Below are 26,679 nucleotides of genomic sequence, written 5' to 3' on the forward strand. Positions count from 1 at the left end.
AATACCCTTTACTCTAATACCCTTTGTTAAAGTAAATTGAGTAATGGACAAAAGTCTTTATTGTATCATTTATAAATAACAAAGGGATACTATACTCATTCCCTTATAGTGTCTAATTGTGTAATAATGGTAATACTATTACCTATTATATAATATTGCCAGGGGCAAGGGAATTCCCTCTAAATAGATGGGTATAGGCAGAGAGTATGGAGACCGGAGTGATGCTATCATAAAAAGTGTCAATAAGGTGATATAAAGTTAAATGTATCACAGACACACAGCCACCCTTTCTCTTAGCTAGTTTCCAGAAATGCTGGATAGGTAGAAGGGCTATAAAGACTCAGAGAGGTCTAAGAAGAATCCTCTAAACTAGCCCTAATCTCCTTAACCCCTTAAGAACCAAACTTCTGGAATAACAGGGAATCATGACATGCCACACATGTCATGTGTCCTTAAGGGGTTAAACACCTTCAAGGGTGTTCTATGCTAAAGCTCAATCTAAAAGTTTAGATGACTGCCTGATTTCCCATCCCATCACGGATGCTGGCTAGGAATAACAGTGTGCAAGACAAAGAGTGGGTCTAAGTGCCCATAGTGCAGTAAAGTGTCCCTAGTGAAGTGAAAAAGAGAATAATGAGCTGGCGCCCAAGAGAATAACGAGCTGGCGCCCTATCAGGGGACGTGTATATGGCATCGATTTTAGGAACCGGGAGATGGAAAAAGATGCTTGGTCGGTCCTCCTACTTCAAATTTGGGGCACTGCGCGTGCAATCTAATGTGCCACCAGAGGAGTGGTGTGTTAAGTAGTACTATTCCTATCAGTTTAATCCCTGTTCTGTGCCTTTTTTTGGGTTTGGTTTTTGAAGCCACAGTGCAGCACCAGAGGCCCGAAAAATTAGGCATGTACACATGCCTGAAAAATTAGGTATTGTTGCAGCCGCTGCTGTAGCAGCGGCCAGAAAAATTGATGTTTGTTTCCCAGGCAGAAAGTGCCCTAAAACATTGCGGCTTGAACCCTAGTTGGTGGCGGATAAGTCACGCAAGTCAACTTGCATTCAGAGCTAAAATACAGCAGCGTGTGGACCATTTTTAGCCCAAGGCAGCTCATCTCATCAGGCCTTGAGCTACGTGGATTAACAAGATTTTGCTCTCACGATGTCTAAATGCTTTTTCAGAGGTTACGACATCCTCTGCTTTCAAATGCAGCTATCTTTCTTTATCTGCATGCAAATGGACGTGGAGCCAGCTTCTCCCTACAGATTGTATAGAAGAAAACAAATAACAACCCCAAAGACATTCATTAAACATGTTAAGTGAGGATGTAAAGGAGATCTCTATAGAAATGTTTGGAAATCTGTTACGTCACACAGACATGTTGACAGAGTGGTCAGAAAGTGCAATTTTTCTTGAAATTAACAGGCAAGCTATCATCGATTGACTTAAAACCAATAAAACCTAAGATGTGGATGGTAATGTAACGAAAAGCAGTGAAAACCCATGGAAAAGTGAATTTCTCTTAAGAAGGTGTGACAGACCCATCCGTCTGGACTAAACATACTGGGTTCTTCTGATTTGCCCAGTGCTTATGGTCCCTGGGAGATAATGTGAAGGATTGGTACTTTTTGTAAATGACACTTCGGACACAGTCGAAGCTGTCGAAGTGCCAAAGTTACCGAAGCTGTCGAAGTGCCGAAGTTACCGGAGTGGCCGGCATCAGACAAAGGACCACGTGGCGGTGGGCATTTTAACTTCGAACACGCCGACCGGTACCATCGACTTCACTTCGACACTTCGACTAAAGTCGAAGTACCGGCCACACTTCGAACGGGACTTAGCCGATTTTATGCCAGAAAGTGACCGACCGCACAGCCCGAATCCATGGAACTGTTTTGGGCAAGAAAAGGTGCTTGCGGTCGGTCATCAAAGGACTTCCGTGTAACTTTTTATTTACTGAAGGGATTGGTATGATTTTTGAGAGTGTTTATGTTTAAAGTATGCTGAGTCTGAATATGTGATGTTTATGTGAATATGATGTATGGTTTTAAAGTTATGAAAGTTGTGTAAAAGTATATTTCAAACTGTATGCATAATGGGATTATGTGTCACACCAAGGGGAGGGGATGTGTGGGATGTAACATCTATGTCATTATTTTATGCCTCCCCCTGGGTGTGGCCTGTATGTGTGAGATGGAAATAAAAGCCAGGCTGGATGAGCCACTCCTCAGTTCATGTTTTACCCTCATAATGGAGCTTGGTCTCGTTATTGGGGAAAACGGTATTACCAGCGACTAAAGACTGCTTATGGGGATTATATGCCGCTTAGGTCCTATTGCTGTTCGGCTGTAAGTGGCGATTCGTACGATTGGAGCTCGGAAGACGGTACCGTAACAGAAGGTTTGAGGATTTGATTGCCAACGGAATTACAAACTTGGACAAAAAACAAGCAACTCGCTTAGCAGAGGATGGTTTCGATCCATCGACCTCTGGGTTATGGGCCCAGCACGCTTCCGCTGCGCCACTCTGCTGCTGTCACACCTTTCTCTGTGCATTTTGAAAGGGAGAAGCTGGCTCCACCTACATTTGCATGCAGATAAAGAACCATAGCTGCATTTGAAAGCAGAGGATGCCGTAACCTCTGAAAAAGCATTTAGACATTGTGAGAGCAAAATCTTGTTAGTCCACGTAGCTCTCTCGACTCACGTGCTTAGTCTCTGTGGCGCAATTGGTTAGCGCGTTCGGCTGTTAACCGAAAGGTTGGTGGTTCAAGCCCACCCAGGGACGTTTTGAGACACTTGAGTTTTTTTTAACCGAAAAGCAAAAAAGGAGCCAGAAATAGTTACCTTTCAAACGCAAATACGGTGACTGCAAATTGATTAACATAGGTGGAGACCCTTCACAAAACCATGCTTAAAAGGAAGGGTGACGTCATATCTATGACGGTGCTTTCCAATTGAAACTTCATCAAAAGCACGTAAAACATCATCAGAAGTGAACAGGAAGTTCATTCTTCATTCCGTTGTCAACCGATTGGCCAGAAAATTGGGCTCGATCAAAGGGAACCTGAACAGGGGACTGCTCCTATCCATCGTCATTCATTGGGAAAGTGTCTGCAATTTCAAACACATTGCATTTCTCATATCAGCATGTGATGAGCGCCCGAAGCGTGCTGTTGAAACCCCACTCCGGGACCATTCCTTTTTCAATGCAGGAGGGGCAAAGCATTTGCTAACCAATAAGCAAAAAAATATGAAAATCCTCATCTTTCCCACAAAAACATCAAAAACAACAGCAAAAACATTGAAGACGGCTGGCTGCAAACGGAATAGAGAAATATCATACAAGCATGTTAAAAGCGTTGGAAGACAATTTTTTAAGGAAAGTGTTTTGAAACTTGAAGACACGCACGGACGTGCCAGATGATCAGAAAGTGCCATTTCACTCGGAGTTAACAGTCCAAATACAAGCAATCGACTTTAATGCCTCACTGCATCAAGCTTAGCAACGTTTGATGGGCACGGAAAGTTTGGTGATCAACTCCACTCTGGGATGATTCATTTTTAACATGGAATGGGCAAAGCATGCGCTAACCAAACAGAAAAAAAAGGAAAGAAAAACAGCAGCAAAGAGTAAAATTAGCTTTAATGTTTCTGCAACAACACATTACATTCAAACGGAGGCTACAGATTGTATAGAAGAAAACAAATAACAACCCCAAAGACATTCATTAAACATGTTAAGTGAGGACGTAAAGGAGATCTCTATAGAAATGTTTGGAAATCTGTTACGTCACACAGACATGTTGACAGAGTGGTCAGAAAGTGCAATTTTTCTTGAAATTAACAGGCAAGCTATCATCGATTGACTTAAAACCAATAAAACCTCAGATGTGGATGGTAACATAACGAAAGCAGTGAAAACCCATGGAAAAGTGAATTTCTCTTAAGGTTTGGGGATTTGATTGCCATGGAATTACAAATTTGAACAAAAACAAATTGCTTAGCAGAGGATGGTTTCGATCCATCGACCTCTGGGTTATGGGCCCAGCACGCTTCCGCTGCGCCACTCTGCTGCTGTCACACCTTTCTCTGTGCATTTTGAAAGGGAGAAGCTGGCTCCACCTACATTTGCATGCAGATAAAGAACCATAGCTGCATTTGAAAGCAGAGGATGCCGTAACCTCTGAAAAAGCATTTAGACATTGTGAGAGCAAAATCTTGTTAGTCCACGTAGCTCTCTCGCCTCACGTGCTTAGTCTCTGTGGCGCAATTGGTTTGCGCGTTCGGCTGGTAACCGAAAGGTTGGTGGTTCAAGCCCACCCAGGGACGTTTTGAGACACTTGAGTTTTTTTTAACCGAGAAGCAAAAAAGGAGCCCAAAATAGTTACCTTTCAAACGCAAATACGGTGACTGCAAATTGATTAACATAGGTGGAGACCCTTCACAAAACCATGTTTAAAAGGAAGGGTGACGTCATATCTATGACGGTGCTTTCCAATTGAAACTTCATCAAAAGCACGTAAAACATCATCAGAAGTGAACAGGAAGTTCATTCTTCATTCCGTTGTCAACCGATTGGCCAGAAAATTGGGCTCGATCAAAGGGAACCTGAACAGGGGACTGCTCCTATCCATCGTCATTCATTGGGAAAGTGTCTGCAATTTCAAACACATTGCATTTCTCATATCAGCATGTGATGAGCGCCCGAAGCGTGCTGTTGAAACCCCACTCCGGGACCATTCCTTTTTCAATGCAGGAGGGGCAAAGCATTTGCTAACCAATAAGCAAAAAAATATGAAAATCCTCATCTTTCCCACAAAAACATCAAAAACAACAGCAAAAACATTGAAGACGGCTGGCTGCAAACGGAATAGAGAAATATCATACAAGCATGTTAAAAGCGTTGGAAGACAATTTTTTAAGGAAAGTGTTTTGAAACTTGAAGACACGCACGGACGTGCCAGATGATCAGAAAGTGCCATTTCACTCGGAGTTAACAGTCCAAATACAAGCAATCGACTTTAATGCCTCACTGCATCAAGCTTAGCAACGTTTGATGGGCACGGAAAGTTTGGTGATCAACTCCACTCTGGGATGATTCATTTTTAACATGGAATGGGCAAAGCATGCGCTAACCAAACAGAAAAAAAAGGAAAGAAAAACAGCAGCAAAGTGTAAAATTAGCTTTAATGTTTCTGCAACAACACATTACATTCAAACGGAGGCTACAGATTGTATAGAAGAAAACAAATAACAACCCCAAAGACATTCATTAAACATGTTAAGTGAGGACGTAAAGGAGATCTCTATAGAAATGTTTGGAAATCTGTTACGTCACACAGACATGTTGACAGAGTGGTCAGAAAGTGCAATTTTTCTTGAAATTAACAGGCAAGCTATCATCGATTGACTTAAAACCAATAAAACCTCAGATGTGGATGGTAACATAACGAAAGCAGTGAAAACCCATGGAAAAGTGAATTTCTCTTAAGGTTTGGGGATTTGATTGCCATGGAATTACAAATTTGAACAAAAACAAATTGCTTAGCAGAGGATGGTTTCGATCCATCGACCTCTGGGTTATGGGCCCAGCACGATTCCGCTGCGCCACTCTGCTGCTGTCACACCTTTCTCTGTGCATTTTGAAAGGGAGAAGCTGGCTCCACCTACATTTGCATGCAGATAAAGAACCATAGCTGCATTTGAAAGCAGAGGATGCCGTAACCTCTGAAAAAGCATTTAGACATTGTGAGAGCAAAATCTTGTTAGTCCACGTAGCTCTCTCGCCTCACGTGCTTAGTCTCTGTGGCGCAATTGGTTAGCGCGTTCGGCTGTTAACCGAAAGGTTGGTGGTTCAAGCCCACCCAGGGACGTTTTGAGACACTTGAGTTTTTTTTAACCGAAAAGCAAAAAAGGAGCCAGAAATAGTTACCTTTCAAACGCAAATACGGTGACTGCAAATTGATTAACATAGGTGGAGACCCTTCACAAAACCATGCTTAAAAGGAAGGGTGACGTCATATCTATGACGGTGCTTTCCAATTGAAACTTCATCAAAAGCACGTAAAACATCATCAGAAGTGAACAGGAAGTTCATTCTTCATTCCGTTGTCAACCGATTGGCCAGAAAATTGGGCTCGATCAAAGGGAACCTGAACAGGGGACTGCTCCTATCCATCGTCATTCATTGGGAAAGTGTCTGCAATTTCAAACACATTGCATTTCTCATATCAGCATGTGATGAGCGCCCGAAGCGTGCTGTTGAAACCCCACTCCGGGACCATTCCTTTTTCAATGCAGGAGGGGCAAAGCATTTGCTAACCAATAAGCAAAAAAATATGAAAATCCTCATCTTTCCCACAAAAACATCAAAAACAACAGCAAAAACATTGAAGACGGCTGGCTGCAAACGGAATAGAGAAATATCATACAAGCATGTTAAAAGCGTTGGAAGACAATTTTTTAAGGAAAGTGTTTTGAAACTTGAAGACACGCACGGACGTGCCAGATGATCAGAAAGTGCCATTTCACTCGGAGTTAACAGTCCAAATACAAGCAATCGACTTTAATGCCTCACTGCATCAAGCTTAGCAACGTTTGATGGGCACGGAAAGTTTGGTGATCAACTCCACTCTGGGATGATTCATTTTTAACATGGAATGGGCAAAGCATGCGCTAACCAAACAGAAAAAAAAGGAAAGAAAAACAGCAGCAAAGAGTAAAATTAGCTTTAATGTTTCTGCAACAACACATTACATTCAAACGGAGGCTACAGATTGTATAGAAGAAAACAAATAACAACCCCAAAGACATTCATTAAACATGTTAAGTGAGGACGTAAAGGAGATCTCTATAGAAATGTTTGGAAATCTGTTACGTCACACAGACATGTTGACAGAGTGGTCAGAAAGTGCAATTTTTCTTGAAATTAACAGGCAAGCTATCATCGATTGACTTAAAACCAATAAAACCTCAGATGTGGATGGTAACATAACGAAAGCAGTGAAAACCCATGGAAAAGTGAATTTCTCTTAAGGTTTGGGGATTTGATTGCCATGGAATTACAAATTTGAACAAAAACAAATTGCTTAGCAGAGGATGGTTTCGATCCATCGACCTCTGGGTTATGGGCCCAGCACGCTTCCGCTGCGCCACTCTGCTGCTGTCACACCTTTCTCTGTGCATTTTGAAAGGGAGAAGCTGGCTCCACCTACATTTGCATGCAGATAAAGAACCATAGCTGCATTTGAAAGCAGAGGATGCCGTAACCTCTGAAAAAGCATTTAGACATTGTGAGAGCAAAATCTTGTTAGTCCACGTAGCTCTCTCGCCTGACGTGCTTAGTCTCTGTGGCGCAATTGGTTAGCGCGTTCGGCTGTTAACCGAAAGGTTGGTGGTTCAAGCCCACCCAGGGACGTTTTGAGACACTTGAGTTTTTTTAACCGAAAAGCAAAAAAGGAGCCCAAAATAGTTACCTTTCAAACGCAAATACGGTGACTGCAAATTGATTAACATAGGTGGAGACCCTTCACAAAACCATGCTTAAAAGGAAGGGTGACGTCATATCTATGACGGTGCTTTCCAATTGAAACTTCATCAAAAGCACGTAAAACATCATCAGAAGTGAACAGGAAGTTCATTCTTCATTCCGTTGTCAACCGATTGGCCAGAAAATTGGGCTCGATCAAAGGGAACGTGAACAGGGGACTGCTCCTATCCATCGTCATTCATTGGGAAAGTGTCTGCAATTTCAAACACATTGCATTTCTCATATCAGCATGTGATGAGCGCCCGAAGCGTGCTGTTGAAACCCCACTCCGGGACCATTCCTTTTTCAATGCAGGAGGGGCAAAGCATTTGCTAACCAATAAGCAAAAAAATATGAAAATCCTCATCTTTCCCACAAAAACATCAAAAACAACAGCAAAAACATTGAAGACGGCTGGCTGCAAACGGAATAGAGAAATATCATACAAGCATGTTAAAAGCGTTGGAAGACAATTTTTTAAGGAAAGTGTTTTGAAACTTGAAGACACGCACGGACGTGCCAGATGATCAGAAAGTGCCATTTCACTCGGAGTTAACAGTCCAAATACAAGCAATCGACTTTAATGCCTCACTGCATCAAGCTTAGCAACGTTTGATGGGCACGGAAAGTTTGGTGATCAACTCCACTCTGGGATGATTCATTTTTAACATGGAATGGGCAAAGCATGCGCTAACCAAACAGAAAAAAAAGGAAAGAAAAACAGCAGCAAAGTGTAAAATTAGCTTTAATGTTTCTGCAACAACACATTACATTCAAACGGAGGCTACAGATTGTATAGAAGAAAACAAATAACAACCCCAAAGACATTCATTAAACATGTTAAGTGAGGACGTAAAGGAGATCTCTATAGAAATGTTTGGAAATCTGTTACGTCACACAGACATGTTGACAGAGTGGTCAGAAAGTGCAATTTTTCTTGAAATTAACAGGCAAGCTATCATCGATTGACTTAAAACCAATAAAACCTCAGATGTGGATGGTAACATAACGAAAGCAGTGAAAACCCATGGAAAAGTGAATTTCTCTTAAGGTTTGGGGATTTGATTGCCATGGAATTACAAATTTGAACAAAAACAAATTGCTTAGCAGAGGATGGTTTCGATCCATCAACCTCTGGGTTATGGGCCCAGCACGCTTCCGCTGCGCCACTCTGCTGCTGTCACACCTTTCTCTGTGCATTTTGAAAGGGAGAAGCTGGCTCCACCTACATTTGCATGCAGATAAAGAACCATAGCTGCATTTGAAAGCAGAGGATGCCGTAACCTCTGAAAAAGCATTTAGACATTGTGAGAGCAAAATCTTGTTAGTCCACGTAGCTCTCTCGCCTCACGTGCTTAGTCTCTGTGGCGCAATTGGTTAGCGCGTTCGGCTGTTAACCGAAAGGTTGGTGGTTCAAGCCCACCCAGGGACGTTTTGAGACACTTGAGTTTTTTTAACCGAAAAGCAAAAAAGGAGCCCAAAATAGTTACCTTTCAAACGCAAATACGGTGACTGCAAATTGATTAACATAGGTGGAGACCCTTCACAAAACCATGCTTAAAAGGAAGGGTGACGTCATATCTATGACGGTGCTTTCCAATTGAAACTTCATCAAAAGCACGTAAAACATCATCAGAAGTGAACAGGAAGTTCATTCTTCATTCCGTTGTCAACCGATTGGCCAGAAAATTGGGCTCGATCAAAGGGAACCTGAACAGGGGACTGCTCCTATCCATCGTCATTCATTGGGAAAGTGTCTGCAATTTCAAACACATTGCATTTCTCATATCAGCATGTGATGAGCGCCCGAAGCGTGCTGTTGAAACCCCACTCCGGGACCATTCCTTTTTCAATGCAGGAGGGGCAAAGCATTTGCTAACCAATAAGCAAAAAAATATGAAAATCCTCATCTTTCCCACAAAAACATCAAAAACAACAGCAAAAACATTGAAGACGGCTGGCTGCAAACGGAATAGAGAAATATCATACAAGCATGTTAAAAGCGTTGGAAGACAATTTTTTAAGGAAAGTGTTTTGAAACTTGAAGACACGCACGGACGTGCCAGATGATCAGAAAGTGCCATTTCACTCGGAGTTAACAGTCCAAATACAAGCAATCGACTTTAATGCCTCACTGCATCAAGCTTAGCAACGTTTGATGGGCACGGAAAGTTTGGTGATCAACTCCACTCTGGGATGATTCATTTTTAACATGGAATGGGCAAAGCATGCGCTAACCAAACAGAAAAAAAAGGAAAGAAAAACAGCAGCAAAGTGTAAAATTAGCTTTAATGTTTCTGCAACAACACATTACATTCAAACGGAGGCTACAGATTGTATAGAAGAAAACAAATAACAACCCCAAAGACATTCATTAAACATGTTAAGTGAGGACGTAAAGGAGATCTCTATAGAAATGTTTGGAAATCTGTTACGTCACACAGACATGTTGACAGAGTGGTCAGAAAGTGCAATTTTTCTTGAAATTAACAGGCAAGCTATCATCGATTGACTTAAAACCAATAAAACCTCAGATGTGGATGGTAACATAACGAAAGCAGTGAAAACCCATGGAAAAGTGAATTTCTCTTAAGGTTTGGGGATTTGATTGCCAACGGAATTACAAATTTGAACAAAAACAAATTGCTTATCAGAGGATGGTTTCGATCCATCGACCTCTGGGTTATGGGCCCAGCACGCTTCCGCTGCGCCACTCTGCTGCTGTCACACCTTTCTCTGTGCATTTTGAAAGGGAGAAGCTGGCTCCACCTACATTTGCATGCAGATAAAGAACCATAGCTGCATTTGAAAGCAGAGGATGCCGTAACCTCTGAAAAAGCATTTAGACATTGTGAGAGCAAAATCTTGTTAGTCCACGTAGCTCTCTCGCCTCACGTGCTTAGTCTCTGTGGCGCAATTGGTTAGCGCGTTCGGCTGTTAACCGAAAGGTTGGTGGTTCAAGCCCACCCAGGGACGTTTTGAGACACTTGAGTTTTTTTAACCGAAAAGCAAAAAAGGAGCCCAAAATAGTTACCTTTCAAACGCAAATACGGTGACTGCAAATTGATTAACATAGGTGGAGACCCTTCACAAAACCATGCTTAAAAGGAAGGGTGACGTCATATCTATGACGGTGCTTTCCAATTGAAACTTCATCAAAAGCACGTAAAACATCATCAGAAGTGAACAGGAAGTTCATTCTTCATTCCGTTGTCAACCGATTGGCCAGAAAATTGGGCTCGATCAAAGGGAACCTGAACAGGGGACTGCTCCTATCCATCGTCATTCATTGGGAAAGTGTCTGCAATTTCAAACACATTGCATTTCTCATATCAGCATGTGATGAGCGCCCGAAGCGTGCTGTTGAAACCCCACTCCGGGACCATTCCTTTTTCAATGCAGGAGGGGCAAAGCATTTGCTAACCAATAAGCAAAAAAATATGAAAATCCTCATCTTTCCCACAAAAACATCAAAAACAACAGCAAAAACATTGAAGACGGCTGGCTGCAAACGGAATAGAGAAATATCATACAAGCATGTTAAAAGCGTTGGAAGACAATTTTTTAAGGAAAGTGTTTTGAAACTTGAAGACACGCACGGACGTGCCAGATGATCAGAAAGTGCCATTTCACTCGGAGTTAACAGTCCAAATACAAGCAATCGACTTTAATGCCTCACTGCATCAAGCTTAGCAACGTTTGATGGGCACGGAAAGTTTGGTGATCAACTCCACTCTGGGATGATTCATTTTTAACATGGAATGGGCAAAGCATGCGCTAACCAAACAGAAAAAAAAGGAAAGAAAAACAGCAGCAAAGTGTAAAATTAGCTTTAATGTTTCTGCAACAACACATTACATTCAAACGGAGGCTACAGATTGTATAGAAGAAAACAAATAACAACCCCAAAGACATTCATTAAACATGTTAAGTGAGGACGTAAAGGAGATCTCTATAGAAATGTTTGGAAATCTGTTACGTCACACAGACATGTTGACAGAGTGGTCAGAAAGTGCAATTTTTCTTGAAATTAACAGGCAAGCTATCATCGATTGACTTAAAACCAATAAAACCTCAGATGTGGATGGTAACATAACGAAAGCAGTGAAAACCCATGGAAAAGTGAATTTCTCTTAAGGTTTGGGGATTTGATTGCCATGGAATTACAAATTTGAACAAAAACAAATTGCTTAGCAGAGGATGGTTTCGATCCATCGACCTCTGGGTTATGGGCCCAGCACGCTTCCGCTGCGCCACTCTGCTGCTGTCACACCTTTCTCTGTGCATTTTGAAAGGGAGAAGCTGGCTCCACCTACATTTGCATGCAGATAAAGAACCATAGCTGCATTTGAAAGCAGAGGATGCCGTAACCTCTGAAAAAGCATTTAGACATTGTGAGAGCAAAATCTTGTTAGTCCACGTAGCTCTCTCGCCTCACGTGCTTAGTCTCTGTGGCGCAATTGGTTAGCGCGTTCGGCTGTTAACCGAAAGGTTGGTGGTTCAAGCCCACCCAGGGACGTTTTGAGACACTTGAGTTTTTTTAACCGAAAAGCAAAAAAGGAGCCCAAAATAGTTACCTTTCAAACGCAAATACGGTGACTGCAAATTGATTAACATAGGTGGAGACCCTTCACAAAACCATAGAAACATAGAAACATAGAATGTGACGGCAGATAAGAACCATTCGGCCCATCTAGTCTGCCCAGTTTTCTAAATACTTTCATTAGTCCCTGGCCTTATCTTATAGTTAGGATAGCCTTATGCCTATCCCACGCATGCTTAAACTCCTTTACTGTGTTAACCTCTACCACTTCAGCTGGAAGGCTATTCCATGCATCCACTACCCTCTCAGTAAAGTAATACTTCCTGATATTATTTTTAAACCTTTGTCCCTCTAATTTAAGACTATGTCCTCTTGTTGTGGTAGTTTTTCTTCTTTTAAATATAGTCTACTCCTTTACTGTGTTGATTCCCTTTATGTATTTAAATGTTTCTATCATATCCCCCCTGTCTCGTCTTTCCTCCATGCTATACATGTTAAGATCCTTTAACCTTTCCTGGTAAGTTTTATCCTGCAATCCATGAACCAGTTTAGTAGCCCTTCTTTGAACTCTCTCTAAGGTATCAATATCCTTCTGAAGATAGGGTCTCCAGTACTGTGTACAGTACTCCAAGTGAGGTCTCACCAGTGTTCTGTACAATGGCATGAGCACTTCCCTCTTTCTACTGCTAATACCTCTCCCTATACAACCAAGCATTCTGCTAGCATTTCCTGCTGCTCTATTACATTGTCTGCCTACCTTTAAGTCCTCAGAAATAATCACCCCTAAATCCCTTTCCTCAGATGTTGAGGTTAGGACTCTATCAAATATTCTGTACTCTGCCCTTGGGTTTTTACGTCCAAGATGCATTATCTTGCACTTATCCACATTAAATGTCAGTTGCCACAACTCTGACCATTTTTCTAGTCTACCTAAATCATTTTCCATTTGGCTTATCCCTCCTGGAACATCAACCCTGTTACATATCTTAGTATCATCCGCAAAAAGACACACCTTACCATCAAGACCTTCTGCAATATCACTAATAAAAATATTAAAGAGAATGGGTCCAAGTACAGATCCCTGAGGTATCCCACTGGTGACAAGCCCAAGCTTCGAATATACTCCATTGACTACAACCCTCTGTTGCCTGTCACTCAGCCACTGCCTTACCCATTCAACAATATTGGAATCCAAACTCAAAGATTGTAGTTTGTTGATAAGCCTTCTATGTGCAACAGTGTCAAAAGCCTTACTGAAATCGAGGTAAGCAATGTCTACTGCACCACCCTGATCTATAATTTTAGTTACCCAATCAAAAAAATCAATAAGATTAGTTTGGCATGATCTCCCTGAAGTAAACCCATGTTGTCTCTGATCTTGAAATCCATGTGTTTTTAGATGTTCAACAATCCTATCCTTTAACATGGTTTCCATCACTTTCCCCACTACTGAAGTTAGGCTTACTGGCCTATAGTTGCCCGACTCCTCCCTATTACCTTTCTTGTGAATGGGCACAACATTCGCTAACTTCCAATCTTCTGGGACTACTCCTGTTATCAATGATTGGTTAAATAAATCTGTTAATGGTTTTGCTAGTACACCACTAAGCTCTTTTAATAGCTTTGGGTGTATTCCATCAGGTCCCATTGACTTATTTGTCTTTACTTTTGACAGTTGAAATAGAACCTCTTCCTCTGTAAACTCACGTGTAATAAATGACTCATTTATCCTTTTTCTTAACTGAGGTCCCTTTCCTTCATTTTCATCTGTAAATACCGAACAAAAATATTCATTGAGGCAGTCAGCTAGACCTTTATCCTCATCTACATACCTTCCTTCTTTTGTTTTTAATCTAACTAATCCTTGTTTTACTTTTCTTTTCTCATTTATGTATCTAAAAAAGGTTTTGTCCCCCTTTTTTACTGACTGTGCTATTTTCTCTTCTGTGTGGGATTTGGAAGCTCTTATAACTTGCTTAGCCTCTTTCTGCCTAATCTTATAGGTCATTCTGTCTTCATCACTCTGGGTTTTTTTATAATTACTAAATGCTAACTTTTTGTTTTTTACTATTTTGGCTACATCTGTGGAGTACCACAGTGGTTTCTTGAATTTTTTGCTTTTACTGACAAGCCTAATGCAATTTTCTGTTGCCTTCAGTAGTGCAACTTTTAAATAATCCCATTTCTTTTGGACTCCATTTAAATTGCTCCAGTCTGATAATGACTCCTTTACACATATTCTAATTTTGGAAAAGTCTGTTTTTCTAAAGTCTAAAACTTTTGTTTTTGTGTGGTGTGACTCAGTCACTGTTCTTATCTTAAACCACACTGACTGATGATCACTGGATCCTAAACTTTCACCTACAGTAATATCTGATACCAAATCTCCATTTGTTAACACTAAATCTAGTATGGCCTCTTTACGAGTTGGCTCCTCAACGACTTGTTTTAGAGACAATCCCAGTAGGGAGTTTAGAATATGTGTGCTCCTGGCACAAGTAGCTATTTTTGTTTTCCAATTTATATCAGGAAGATTAAAGTCACCCATGATGATAACTTCCCCCTTCATTGTCATTTTAGCAATTTCTTCAACTAGTAGATTATCTAACTCTTCAATTTGTCCTGGGGGCCTATAAATCACACCTACACGAGTTACTGTGTGATTACCAAATTCTAACGTAACCCAAACTGACTCTATGTTCGCCTCACTAACCTTTATTAGGCTAGATTTTATGCTATTCTTTACATACAGGGCCACCCCTCCCCCTTTCTTGCCTTCCCTGTCTTTTCTATATAAAGAGTACCCTGGTATTGCTATGTCCCAGTCATTTTTCTCATTATACCATGTCTCAGTAACAGCGACTAAATCTACACTATCAGTTGCCATTATTGCCACAAGTTCATGGATCTTATTCCCTAAACTGCGAGCATTTGTAGACATGACTCTAAGCTTATCATTTTTTAACACACTTGCTACAGGCACCTTCTGTCCTTGTTTTGGGGGACAATTGGATTGATGTTTTATCACCCTTTTGCCCCCCCCTCCTAGTTTAAATACATCCTAGCAAAACCTCTGAACTGCTCACTGAGAACATTTGTTCCCTTTTGAGAAAGATGCAAACCATCTTTTTTGTACAGTTTATTTCCATTCCAAACAGAGCTACCATGAGCAATAAAGCCAAATCCTTGCTCCCGACACCATTCACCAAGCCACAAGTTAAAGTCCCTAATACGCATCCGCCTGTCATTCTGAGTGTTATGCACAGGCAGAACTTCAGAGAATGACAATGTGGAAGCAACCTGCCGTATATCATTGGCAAAAACACTAAAAACTTCCTTAACCTCTGAAACCTCATTGCAAGCCAAGTCATTTGTCCCTAAATGGACAAGTACATCCAATTCCCCTTCCTGCTTTGCTTGCTTAACAATATTACCGATACGTCTCCTGTCTCTGTGAGCAGTAGCTCCGGGAAGACACCTCACAAGACCACCATTGTCCATCTCCACACCTCTTATGATGGAATCCCCCACCAACAACTGCTTTCTATTAGGCCTCACCAAGCCTCTCTGCACAACACCACTAGCCTCAGTGCCTCTCTGCACAACACCACTAGCCTCAATGCCTCTCTTCACAACACCACTAGCCTCAGTGCCTCTCTTCACAACACCACTAGCCTCAGTGCCTCTCTTCACAACACCACTAGCCTCAGTGCCTCTCTGCACAACACCACTAGCCTCAGTGCCTCTCTGCACAACACCACTAGCCTCAGTGCCTCTCTGCACAACACCACTAGCCTCAGTGCCTCTCTGCACAACACCACTAGCCTCAGTGCCTCTCTGCACAACACCACTAGCCTCAGTGCCTCTCTGCACAACACCACTAGCCTCAGTGCCTCTCTGCACAACACCACTAGCCTCAGTGCCTCTCTGCACAACACCACTAGCCTCAGTGCCTCTCTGCACAACACCACTAGCCTCAGTGCCTCTCTGCACAACACCACTAGCCTCAGTGCCTCTCTGCACAACACCACTAGCCTCAATGCCTCTCTTCACAACACCACTAGCCTCAGTGCCTCTCTTCACAACACCACTAGCCTCAGTGCCTCTCTTCACAACACCACTAGCCTCAGTGCCTCTCTGCACAACACCACTAGCCTCAGTGCCTCTCTGCACAACACCACTAGCCTCAGTGCCTCTCTGCACAACACCACTAGCCTCAGTGCCTCTCTGCACAACACCACTAGCCTCAGTGCCTCTCTGCACAACACCACTAGCCTCAGTGCCTCTCTGCACAACACCACTAGCCTCAGTGCCTCTCTGCACAACACCACTAGCCTCAGTGCCTCTCTGCACAACACCACTAGCCTCAGTGCCTCTCTGCACAACACCACTAGCCTCAGTGCCTCTCTGCACAACACCACTAGCCTCAGTGCCTCTCTCCACGACACCACTACACTCTGAAAGTGCAGAAAATGAATTATGTAGAGCAACAGACTGTGCAATATGCCTTTTATCCACAACTCCAAGTCTACCAGATCCTACAGTAATCCATCTGCCATTCCTAGTATGTCTCTGCGGCAGTGGCTTTGCAGCAGTTCCAGCCTGAGTTTGTTTACCAGATAATTTACAAATCTCAGACTTCAAAAATACAATCTCCTGCCGCAAAATAGAGAACTGTCTACAGATTAGACAACAACCAAACCTCCAAAAAGTGGAACGTGAAACAAATGCAAAGCAACTATTACACTGAACTAAGTCTGCCATTCCAATGAGGTGAATAATTGAAATCAAACAAACCTTAACTTTTTATTTATCCTCCTGAATACCTCGGATTACCTCCAGTTTATCTCCAGAATATCTCCAACCACACACACACTTAGAAGCAACACTTTGATGAAGCAACCAAGCTCTATTAGCCAAGCTAATGACAACTACCCTTATATACTCCTAAAATCACCTCCCACTAGGAATGTTTAACACCTGGGTAGGCCTCTGCTTATTAGCAAACAATAGCTAATTTAAATAGCAATCAATAGCAAGTAGCTACCTAATCCAATCAAATGCCTTATAATTACCAACAGGAAATCAAACCTTGTGCAGTCAGTAACCTTTTCCTACAGATGAATCTTACCTGTAACAGTAAAAAAAGAACTCTTAGCACAGCTCTTAGACAGTTGAAGCTTCTGTAAAACTCTCCAGAATATCTCCAACCACACACACACTTAGAAGCAACACTTAGATGAAGCAACCAAGCTCTAACCATGCTTAAAAGGAAGGGTGACGTCATATCTATGACGGTGCTTTCCAATTGAAACTTCATCAAAAGCACGTAAAACATCATCAGAAGTGAACAGGAAGTTCATTCTTCATTCCGTTGTCAACCGATTGGCCAGAAAATTGGGCTCGATCAAAGGGAACCTGAACAGGGGACTGCTCCTATCCATCGTCATTCATTGGGAAAGTGTCTGCAATTTCAAACACATTGCATTTCTCATATCAGCATGTGATGAGCGCCCGAAGCGTGCTGTTGAAACCCCACTCCGGGACCATTCCTTTTTCAATGCAGGAGGGGCAAAGCATTTGCTAACCAATAAGCAAAAAAATATGAAAATCCTCATCTTTCCCACAAAAACATCAAAAACAACAGCAAAAACATTGAAGACGGCTGGCTGCAAACGGAATAGAGAAATATCATACAAGCATGTTAAAAGCGTTGGAAGACAATTTTTTAAGGAAAGTGTTTTGAAACTTGAAGACACGCACGGACGTGCCAGATGATCAGAAAGTGCCATTTCACTCGGAGTTAACAGTCCAAATACAAGCAATCGACTTTAATGCCTCACTGCATCAAGCTTAGCAACGTTTGATGGGCACGGAAAGTTTGGTGATCAACTCCACTCTGGGATGATTCATTTTTAACATGGAATGGGCAAAGCATGCGCTAACCAAACAGAAAAAAAAGGAAAGAAAAACAGCAGCAAAGTGTAAAATTAGCTTTAATGTTTCTGCAACAACACATTACATTCAAACGGAGGCTACAGATTGTATAGAAGAAAACAAATAACAACCCCAAAGACATTCATTAAACATGTTAAGTGAGGACGTAAAGGAGATCTCTATAGAAATGTTTGGAAATCTGTTACGTCACACAGACATGTTGACAGAGTGGTGAGAAAGTGCAATTTTTCTTGAAATTAGCAGGCAAGCTATCATCGATTGACTTAAAACCAATAAAACCTCAGATGTGCATGGTAACATAACGAAAGCAGTGAAAACCCATGGAAAAGTGAATTTCTCTTAAGGTTTGGGGATTTGATTGCCATGTAATTACAAATTTGAACAAAAACAAATTGCTTAGCAGAGGATGGTTTCGATCCATCGACCTCTGGGTTATGGGCCCAGCACGCTTCCGCTGCGCCACTCTGCTGCTGTCACACCTTTCTCTGTGCATTTTGAAAGGGAGAAGCTGGCTCCACCTACATTTGCATGCAGATAAAGAACCATAGCTGCATTTGAAAGCAGAGGATGCCGTAACCTCTGAAAAAGCATTTAGACATTGTGAGAGCAAAATCTTGTTAGTCCACGTAGCTCTCTCGCCTCACGTGCTTAGTCTCTGTGGCGCAATTGGTTAGCGCGTTCGGCTGTTAACCGAAAGGTTGGTGGTTCAAGCCCACCCAGGGACGTTTTGAGACACTTGAGTTTTTTTAACCGAAAAGCAAAAAAGGAGCCCAAAATAGTTACCTTTCAAACGCAAATACGGTGACTGCAAATTGATTAACATAGGTGGAGACCCTTCACAAAACCATGCTTAAAAGGAAGGGTGACGTCATATCTATGACGGTGCTTTCCAATTGAAACTTCATCAAAAGCACGTAAAACATCATCAGAAGTGAACAGGAAGTTCATTCTTCATTCCGTTGTCAACCGATTGGCCAGAAAATTGGGCTCGATCAAAGGGAACCTGAACAGGGGACTGCTCCTATCCATCGTCATTCATTGGGAAAGTGTCTGCAATTTCAAACACATTGCATTTCTCATATCAGCATGTGATGAGCGCCCGAAGCGTGCTGTTGAAACCCCACTCCGGGACCATTCCTTTTTCAATGCAGGAGGGGCAAAGCATTTGCTAACCAATAAGCAAAAAAATATGAAAATCCTCATCTTTCCCACAAAAACATCAAAAACAACAGCAAAAACATTGAAGACGGCTGGCTGCAAACGGAATAGAGAAATATCATACAAGCATGTTAAAAGCGTTGGAAGACAATTTTTTAAGGAAAGTGTTTTGAAACTTGAAGACACGCACGGACGTGCCAGATGATCAGAAAGTGCCATTTCACTCGGAGTTAACAGTCCAAATACAAGCAATCGACTTTAATGCCTCACTGCATCAAGCTTAGCAACGTTTGATGGGCACGGAAAGTTTGGTGATCAACTCCACTCTGGGATGATTCATTTTTAACATGGAATGGGCAAAGCATGCGCTAACCAAACAGAAAAAAAAGGAAAGAAAAACAGCAGCAAAGAGTAAAATTAGCTTTAATGTTTCTGCAACAACACATTACATTCAAACGGAGGCTACAGATTGTATAGAAGAAAACAAATAACAACCCCAAAGACATTCATTAAACATGTTAAGTGAGGACGTAAAGGAGATCTCTATAGAAATGTTTGGAAATCTGTTACGTCACACAGACATGTTGACAGAGTGGTCAGAAAGTGCAATTTTTCTTGAAATTAACAGGCAAGCTATCATCGATTGACTTAAAACCAATAAAACCTCAGATGTGGATGGTAACATAACGAAAGCAGTGAAAACCCATGGAAAAGTGAATTTCTCTTAAGGTTTGGGGATTTGATTGCCATGGAATTACAAATTTGAACAAAAACAAATTGCTTAGCAGAGGATGGTTTCGATCCATCGACCTCTGGGTTATGGGCCCAGCACGCTTCCGCTGCGCCACTCTGCTGCTGTCACACCTTTCTCTGTGCATTTTGAAAGGGAGAAGCTGGCTCCACCTACATTTGCATGCAGATAAAGAACCATAGCTGCATTTGAAAGCAGAGGATGCCGTAACCTCTGAAAAAGCATTTAGACATTGTGAGAGCAAAATCTTGTTAGTCCACGTAGCTCTCTCGCCTGACGTGCTTAGTCTCTGTGGCGCAATTGGTTAGCGCGTTCGGCTGTTAACCGAAAGGTTGGTGGTTCAAGCCCACCCAGGGACGTTTTGAGACACTTGAGTTTTTTTAACCGAAAAGCAAAAAAGGAGCCCAAAATAGTTACCTTTCAAACGCAAATACGGTGACTGCAAATTGATTAACATAGGTGGAGACCCTTCACAAAACCATGCTTAAAAGGAAGGGTGACGTCATATCTATGACGGTGCTTTCCAATTGAAACTTCATCAAAAGCACGTAAAACATCATCAGAAGTGAACAGGAAGTTCATTCTTCATTCCGTTGTCAACCGATTGGCCAGAAAATTGGGCTCGATCAAAGGGAACGTGAACAGGGGACTGCTCCTATCCATCGTCATTCATTGGGAAAGTGTCTGCAATTTCAAACACATTGCATTTCTCATATCAGCATGTGATGAGCGCCCGAAGCGTGCTGTTGAAACCCCACTCCGGGACCATTCCTTTTTCAATGCAGGAGGGGCAAAGCATTTGCTAACCAATAAGCAAAAAAATATGAAAATCCTCATCTTTCCCACAAAAACATCAAAAACAACAGCAAAAACATTGAAGACGGCTGGCTGCAAACGGAATAGAGAAATATCATACAAGCATGTTAAAAGCGTTGGAAGACAATTTTTTAAGGAAAGTGTTTTGAAACTTGAAGACACGCACGGACGTGCCAGATGATCAGAAAGTGCCATTTCACTCGGAGTTAACAGTCCAAATACAAGCAATCGACTTTAATGCCTCACTGCATCAAGCTTAGCAACGTTTGATGGGCACGGAAAGTTTGGTGATCAACTCCACTCTGGGATGATTCATTTTTAACATGGAATGGGCAAAGCATGCGCTAACCAAACAGAAAAAAAAGGAAAGAAAAACAGCAGCAAAGTGTAAAATTAGCTTTAATGTTTCTGCAACAACACATTACATTCAAACGGAGGCTACAGATTGTATAGAAGAAAACAAATAACAACCCCAAAGACATTCATTAAACATGTTAAGTGAGGACGTAAAGGAGATCTCTATAGAAATGTTTGGAAATCTGTTACGTCACACAGACATGTTGACAGAGTGGTCAGAAAGTGCAATTTTTCTTGAAATTAACAGGCAAGCTATCATCGATTGACTTAAAACCAATAAAACCTCAGATGTGGATGGTAACATAACGAAAGCAGTGAAAACCCATGGAAAAGTGAATTTCTCTTAAGGTTTGGGGATTTGATTGCCATGGAATTACAAATTTGAACAAAAACAAATTGCTTAGCAGAGGATGGTTTCGATCCATCAACCTCTGGGTTATGGGCCCAGCACGCTTCCGCTGCGCCACTCTGCTGCTGTCACACCTTTCTCTGTGCATTTTGAAAGGGAGAAGCTGGCTCCACCTACATTTGCATGCAGATAAAGAACCATAGCTGCATTTGAAAGCAGAGGATGCCGTAACCTCTGAAAAAGCATTTAGACATTGTGAGAGCAAAATCTTGTTAGTCCACGTAGCTCTCTCGCCTCACGTGCTTAGTCTCTGTGGCGCAATTGGTTAGCGCGTTCGGCTGTTAACCGAAAGGTTGGTGGTTCAAGCCCACCCAGGGACGTTTTGAGACACTTGAGTTTTTTTAACCGAAAAGCAAAAAAGGAGCCCAAAATAGTTACCTTTCAAACGCAAATACGGTGACTGCAAATTGATTAACATAGGTGGAGACCCTTCACAAAACCATGCTTAAAAGGAAGGGTGACGTCATATCTATGACGGTGCTTTCCAATTGAAACTTCATCAAAAGCACGTAAAACATCATCAGAAGTGAACAGGAAGTTCATTCTTCATTCCGTTGTCAACCGATTGGCCAGAAAATTGGGCTCGATCAAAGGGAACCTGAACAGGGGACTGCTCCTATCCATCGTCATTCATTGGGAAAGTGTCTGCAATTTCAAACACATTGCATTTCTCATATCAGCATGTGATGAGCGCCCGAAGCGTGCTGTTGAAACCCCACTCCGGGACCATTCCTTTTTCAATGCAGGAGGGGCAAAGCATTTGCTAACCAATAAGCAAAAAAATATGAAAATCCTCATCTTTCCCACAAAAACATCAAAAACAACAGCAAAAACATTGAAGACGGCTGGCTGCAAACGGAATAGAGAAATATCATACAAGCATGTTAAAAGCGTTGGAAGACAATTTTTTAAGGAAAGTGTTTTGAAACTTGAAGACACGCACGGACGTGCCAGATGATCAGAAAGTGCCATTTCACTCGCAGTTAACAGTCCAAATACAAGCAATCGACTTTAATGCCTCACTGCATCAAGCTTAGCAACGTTTGATGGGCACGGAAAGTTTGGTGATCAACTCCACTCTGGGATGATTCATTTTTAACATGGAATGGGCAAAGCATGCGCTAACCAAACAGAAAAAAAAGGAAAGAAAAACAGCAGCAAAGAGTAAAATTAGCTTTAATGTTTCTGCAAAAACACATTACATTCAAACGGAGGCTACAGATTGTATAGAAGAAAACAAATAACAACCCCAAAGACATTCATTAAACATGTTAAGTGAGGACGTAAAGGAGATCTCTATAGAAATGTTTGGAAATCTGTTACGTCACACAGACATGTTGACAGAGTGGTCAGAAAGTGCAATTTTTCTTGAAATTAACAGGCAAGCTATCATCGATTGACTTAAAACCAATAAAACCTCAGATGTGGATGGTAACATAACGAAAGCAGTGAAAACCCATGGAAAAGTGAATTTCTCTTAAGGTTTGGGGATTTGATTGCCATGGAATTACAAATTTGAACAAAAACAAATTGCTTAGCAGAGGATGGTTTCGATCCATCAACCTCTGGGTTATGGGCCCAGCACGCTTCCGCTGCGCCACTCTGCTGCTGTCACACCTTTCTCTGTGCATTTTGAAAGGGAGAAGCTGGCTCCACCTACATTTGCATGCAGATAAAGAACCATAGCTGCATTTGAAAGCAGAGGATGCCGTAACCTCTGAAAAAGCATTTAGACATTGTGAGAGCAAAATCTTGTTAGTCCACGTAGCTCTCTCGCCTCACGTGCTTAGTCTCTGTGGCGCAATTGGTTAGCGCGTTCGGCTGTTAACCGAAAGGTTGGTGGTTCAAGCCCACCCAGGGACGTTTTGAGACACTTGAGTTTTTTTAACCGAAAAGCAAAAAAGGAGCCCAAAATAGTTACCTTTCAAACGCAAATACGGTGACTGCAAATTGATTAACATAGGTGGAGACCCTTCACAAAACCATGCTTAAAAGGAAGGGTGACGTCATATCTATGACGGTGCTTTCCAATTGAAACTTCATCAAAAGCACGTAAAACATCATCAGAAGTGAACAGGAAGTTCATTCTTCATTCCGTTGTCAACCGATTGGCCAGAAAATTGGGCTCGATCAAAGGGAACCTGAACAGGGGACTGCTCCTATCCATCGTCATTCATTGGGAAAGTGTCTGCAATTTCAAACACATTGCATTTCTCATATCAGCATGTGATGAGCGCCCGAAGCGTGCTGTTGAAACCCCACTCCGGGACCATTCCTTTTTCAATGCAGGAGGGGCAAAGCATTTGCTAACCAATAAGCAAAAAAATATGAAAATCCTCATCTTTCCCACAAAAACATCAAAAACAACAGCAAAAACATTGAAGACGGCTGGCTGCAAACGGAATAGAGAAATATCATACAAGCATGTTAAAAGCGTTGGAAGACAATTTTTTAAGGAAAGTGTTTTGAAACTTGAAGACACGCACGGACGTGCCAGATGATCAGAAAGTGCCATTTCACTCGCAGTTAACAGTCCAAATACAAGCAATCGACTTTAATGCCTCACTGCATCAAGCTTAGCAACGTTTGATGGGCACGGAAAGTTTGGTGATCAACTCCACTCTGGGATGATTCATTTTTAACATGGAATGGGCAAAGCATGCGCTAACCAAACAGAAAAAAAAGGAAAGAAAAACAGCAGCAAAGAGTAAAATTAGCTTTAATGTTTCTGCAACAACACATTACATTCAAACGGAGGCTACAGATTGTATAGAAGAAAACAAATAACAACCCCAAAGACATTCATTAAACATGTTAAGTGAGGACGAAAAGGAGATCACTATAGAAATGTTTGGAAATCTGTTACGTCACACAGACATGTTGACAGAGTGGTCAGAAAGTGCAATTTTTCTTGAAATTAACAGGCAAGCTATCATCGATTGACTTAAAACCAATAAAACCTCAGATGTGGATGGTAACATAACGAAAGCAGTGAAAACCCATGGAAAAGTGAATTTCTCTTAAGGTTTGGGGATTTGATTGCCATGGAATTACAAATTTGAACAAAAACAAATTGCTTAGCAGAGGATGGTTTCGATCCATCGACCTCTGGGTTATGGGCCCAGCACGCTTCCGCTGCGCCACTCTGCTGCTGTCACACCTTTCTCTGTGCATTTTGAAAGGGAGAAGCTGGCTCCACCTACATTTGCATGCAGATAAAGAACCATAGCTGCATTTGAAAGCAGAGGATGCCGTAACCTCTGAAAAAGCATTTAGACATTGTGAGAGCAAAATCTTGTTAGTCCACGTAGCTCTCTCGCCTCACGTGCTTAGTCTCTGTGGCGCAATTGGTTAGCGCGTTCGGCTGTTAACCAAAAGGTTGGTGGTTCAAGCCCACCCAGGGACGTTTTGAGACACTTGAGTTTTTTTTAACCGAGAAGCAAAAAAGGAGCCCAAAATAGTTACCTTTCAAACGCAAATACGGTGACTGCAAATTGATTAACATAGGTGGAGACCCTTCACAAAACCATGTTTAAAAGGAAGGGTGACGTCATATCTATGACGGTGCTTTCCAATTGAAACTTCATCAAAAGCACGTAAAACATCATCAGAAGTGAACAGGAAGTTCATTCTTCATTCCGTTGTCAACCGATTGGCCAGAAAATTGGGCTCGATCAAAGGGAACCTGAACAGGGGACTGCTCCTATCCATCGTCATTCATTGGGAAAGTGTCTGCAATTTCAAACACATTGCATTTCTCATATCAGCATGTGATGAGCGCCCGAAGCGTGCTGTTGAAACCCCACTCCGGGACCATTCCTTTTTCAATGCAGGAGGGGCAAAGCATTTGCTAACCAATAAGCAAAAAAATATGAAAATCCTCATCTTTCCCACAAAAACATCAAAAACAACAGCAAAAACATTGAAGACGGCTGGCTGCAAACGGAATAGAGAAATATCATACAAGCATGTTAAAAGCGTTGGAAGACAATTTTTTAAGGAAAGTGTTTTGAAACTTGAAGACACGCACGGACGTGCCAGATGATCAGAAAGTGCCATTTCACTCGGAGTTAACAGTCCAAATACAAGCAATCGACTTTAATGCCTCCCTGCATCAAGCTTAGCAACGTTTGATGGGCACGGAAAGTTTGGTGATCAACTCCACTCTGGGATGATTCATTTTTAACATGGAATGGGCAAAGCATGCGCTAACCAAACAGAAAAAAAAGGAAAGAAAAACAGCAGCAAAGTGTAAAATTAGCTTTAATGTTTCTGCAACAACACATTACATTCAAACGGAGGCTACAGATTGTATAGAAGAAAACAAATAACAACCCCAAAGACATTCATTAAACATGTTAAGTGAGGACGTAAAGGAGATCTCTATAGAAATGTTTGGAAATCTGTTACGTCACACAGACATGTTGACAGAGTGGTCAGAAAGTGCAATTTTTCTTGAAATTAACAGGCAAGCTATCATCGATTGACTTAAAACCAATAAAACCTCAGATGTGGATGGTAACATAACGAAAGCAGTGAAAACCCATGGAAAAGTGAATTTCTCTTAAGGTTTGGGGATTTGATTGCCATGGAATTACAAATTTGAACAAAAACAAATTGCTTAGCAGAGGATGGTTTCGATCCATCAACCTCTGGGTTATGGGCCCAGCACGCTTCCGCTGCGCCACTCTGCTGCTGTCACACCTTTCTCTGTGCATTTTGAAAGGGAGAAGCTGGCTCCACCTACATTTGCATGCAGATAAAGAACCATAGCTGCATTTGAAAGCAGAGGATGCCGTAACCTCTGAAAAAGCATTTAGACATTGTGAGAGCAAAATCTTGTTAGTCCACGTAGCTCTCTCGCCTCACGTGCTTAGTCTCTGTGGCGCAATTGGTTAGCGCGTTCGGCTGTTAACCGAAAGGTTGGTGGTTCAAGCCCACCCAGGGACGATTTGAGACACTTGAGTTTTTTTAACCGAGAAGCAAAAAAGGAGCACAAAATAGTTACCTTTCAAACGCAAATACGGTGACTGCAAATTGATTAACATAGGTGGAGACCCTTCACAAAACCATGTTTAAAAGGAAGGTTCACATCATATCTATGACGTTGCTTTCCAATTGAAACTTCATCAAAAGCACGTAAAACATCATCAGAAGTGAACA

General features: G+C 41.8%; 12 non-coding genes across 12 annotated transcripts; all 12 read left to right on the forward strand.

The window, feature by feature from the left end:
- Nucleotides 1-2,707: 2,707 nt before the first annotated feature.
- TRNAN-GUU (transfer RNA asparagine (anticodon GUU)) lies at nt 2,708-2,781 on the forward strand. Its single transcript has one exon. It is a non-coding gene; the product is annotated as a tRNA-Asn (tRNA).
- A 1,470-nt stretch (nt 2,782-4,251) lies between these two features.
- On the forward strand, nt 4,252-4,325 carry TRNAT-GGU (transfer RNA threonine (anticodon GGU)). The gene has a single exon. It is a non-coding gene; the product is annotated as a tRNA-Thr (tRNA).
- A 1,470-nt stretch (nt 4,326-5,795) lies between these two features.
- On the forward strand, nt 5,796-5,869 carry TRNAN-GUU (transfer RNA asparagine (anticodon GUU)). The gene has a single exon. It is a non-coding gene; the product is annotated as a tRNA-Asn (tRNA).
- Nucleotides 5,870-7,339: 1,470 nt separating this feature from the next.
- TRNAN-GUU (transfer RNA asparagine (anticodon GUU)) lies at nt 7,340-7,413 on the forward strand. The gene has a single exon. It is a non-coding gene; the product is annotated as a tRNA-Asn (tRNA).
- A 1,469-nt stretch (nt 7,414-8,882) lies between these two features.
- On the forward strand, nt 8,883-8,956 carry TRNAN-GUU (transfer RNA asparagine (anticodon GUU)). Its single transcript has one exon. It is a non-coding gene; the product is annotated as a tRNA-Asn (tRNA).
- A 1,470-nt stretch (nt 8,957-10,426) lies between these two features.
- On the forward strand, nt 10,427-10,500 carry TRNAN-GUU (transfer RNA asparagine (anticodon GUU)). The gene has a single exon. It is a non-coding gene; the product is annotated as a tRNA-Asn (tRNA).
- Nucleotides 10,501-11,969: 1,469 nt separating this feature from the next.
- TRNAN-GUU (transfer RNA asparagine (anticodon GUU)) lies at nt 11,970-12,043 on the forward strand. Its single transcript has one exon. It is a non-coding gene; the product is annotated as a tRNA-Asn (tRNA).
- Nucleotides 12,044-18,676: 6,633 nt separating this feature from the next.
- TRNAN-GUU (transfer RNA asparagine (anticodon GUU)) lies at nt 18,677-18,750 on the forward strand. Its single transcript has one exon. It is a non-coding gene; the product is annotated as a tRNA-Asn (tRNA).
- A 1,469-nt stretch (nt 18,751-20,219) lies between these two features.
- Nucleotides 20,220-20,293, forward strand: TRNAN-GUU (transfer RNA asparagine (anticodon GUU)). The gene has a single exon. It is a non-coding gene; the product is annotated as a tRNA-Asn (tRNA).
- Nucleotides 20,294-21,762: 1,469 nt separating this feature from the next.
- TRNAN-GUU (transfer RNA asparagine (anticodon GUU)) lies at nt 21,763-21,836 on the forward strand. The gene has a single exon. It is a non-coding gene; the product is annotated as a tRNA-Asn (tRNA).
- A 1,469-nt stretch (nt 21,837-23,305) lies between these two features.
- Nucleotides 23,306-23,379, forward strand: TRNAN-GUU (transfer RNA asparagine (anticodon GUU)). The gene has a single exon. It is a non-coding gene; the product is annotated as a tRNA-Asn (tRNA).
- A 3,013-nt stretch (nt 23,380-26,392) lies between these two features.
- TRNAN-GUU (transfer RNA asparagine (anticodon GUU)) lies at nt 26,393-26,466 on the forward strand. The gene has a single exon. It is a non-coding gene; the product is annotated as a tRNA-Asn (tRNA).
- Nucleotides 26,467-26,679: the final 213 nt, after the last annotated feature.

The sequence above is a fragment of the Pelobates fuscus genome, chromosome 2 (genome assembly GCF_036172605.1).
Source record: "Pelobates fuscus isolate aPelFus1 chromosome 2, aPelFus1.pri, whole genome shotgun sequence".
NCBI classification, from domain to species: domain Eukaryota; kingdom Metazoa; phylum Chordata; class Amphibia; order Anura; family Pelobatidae; genus Pelobates; species Pelobates fuscus.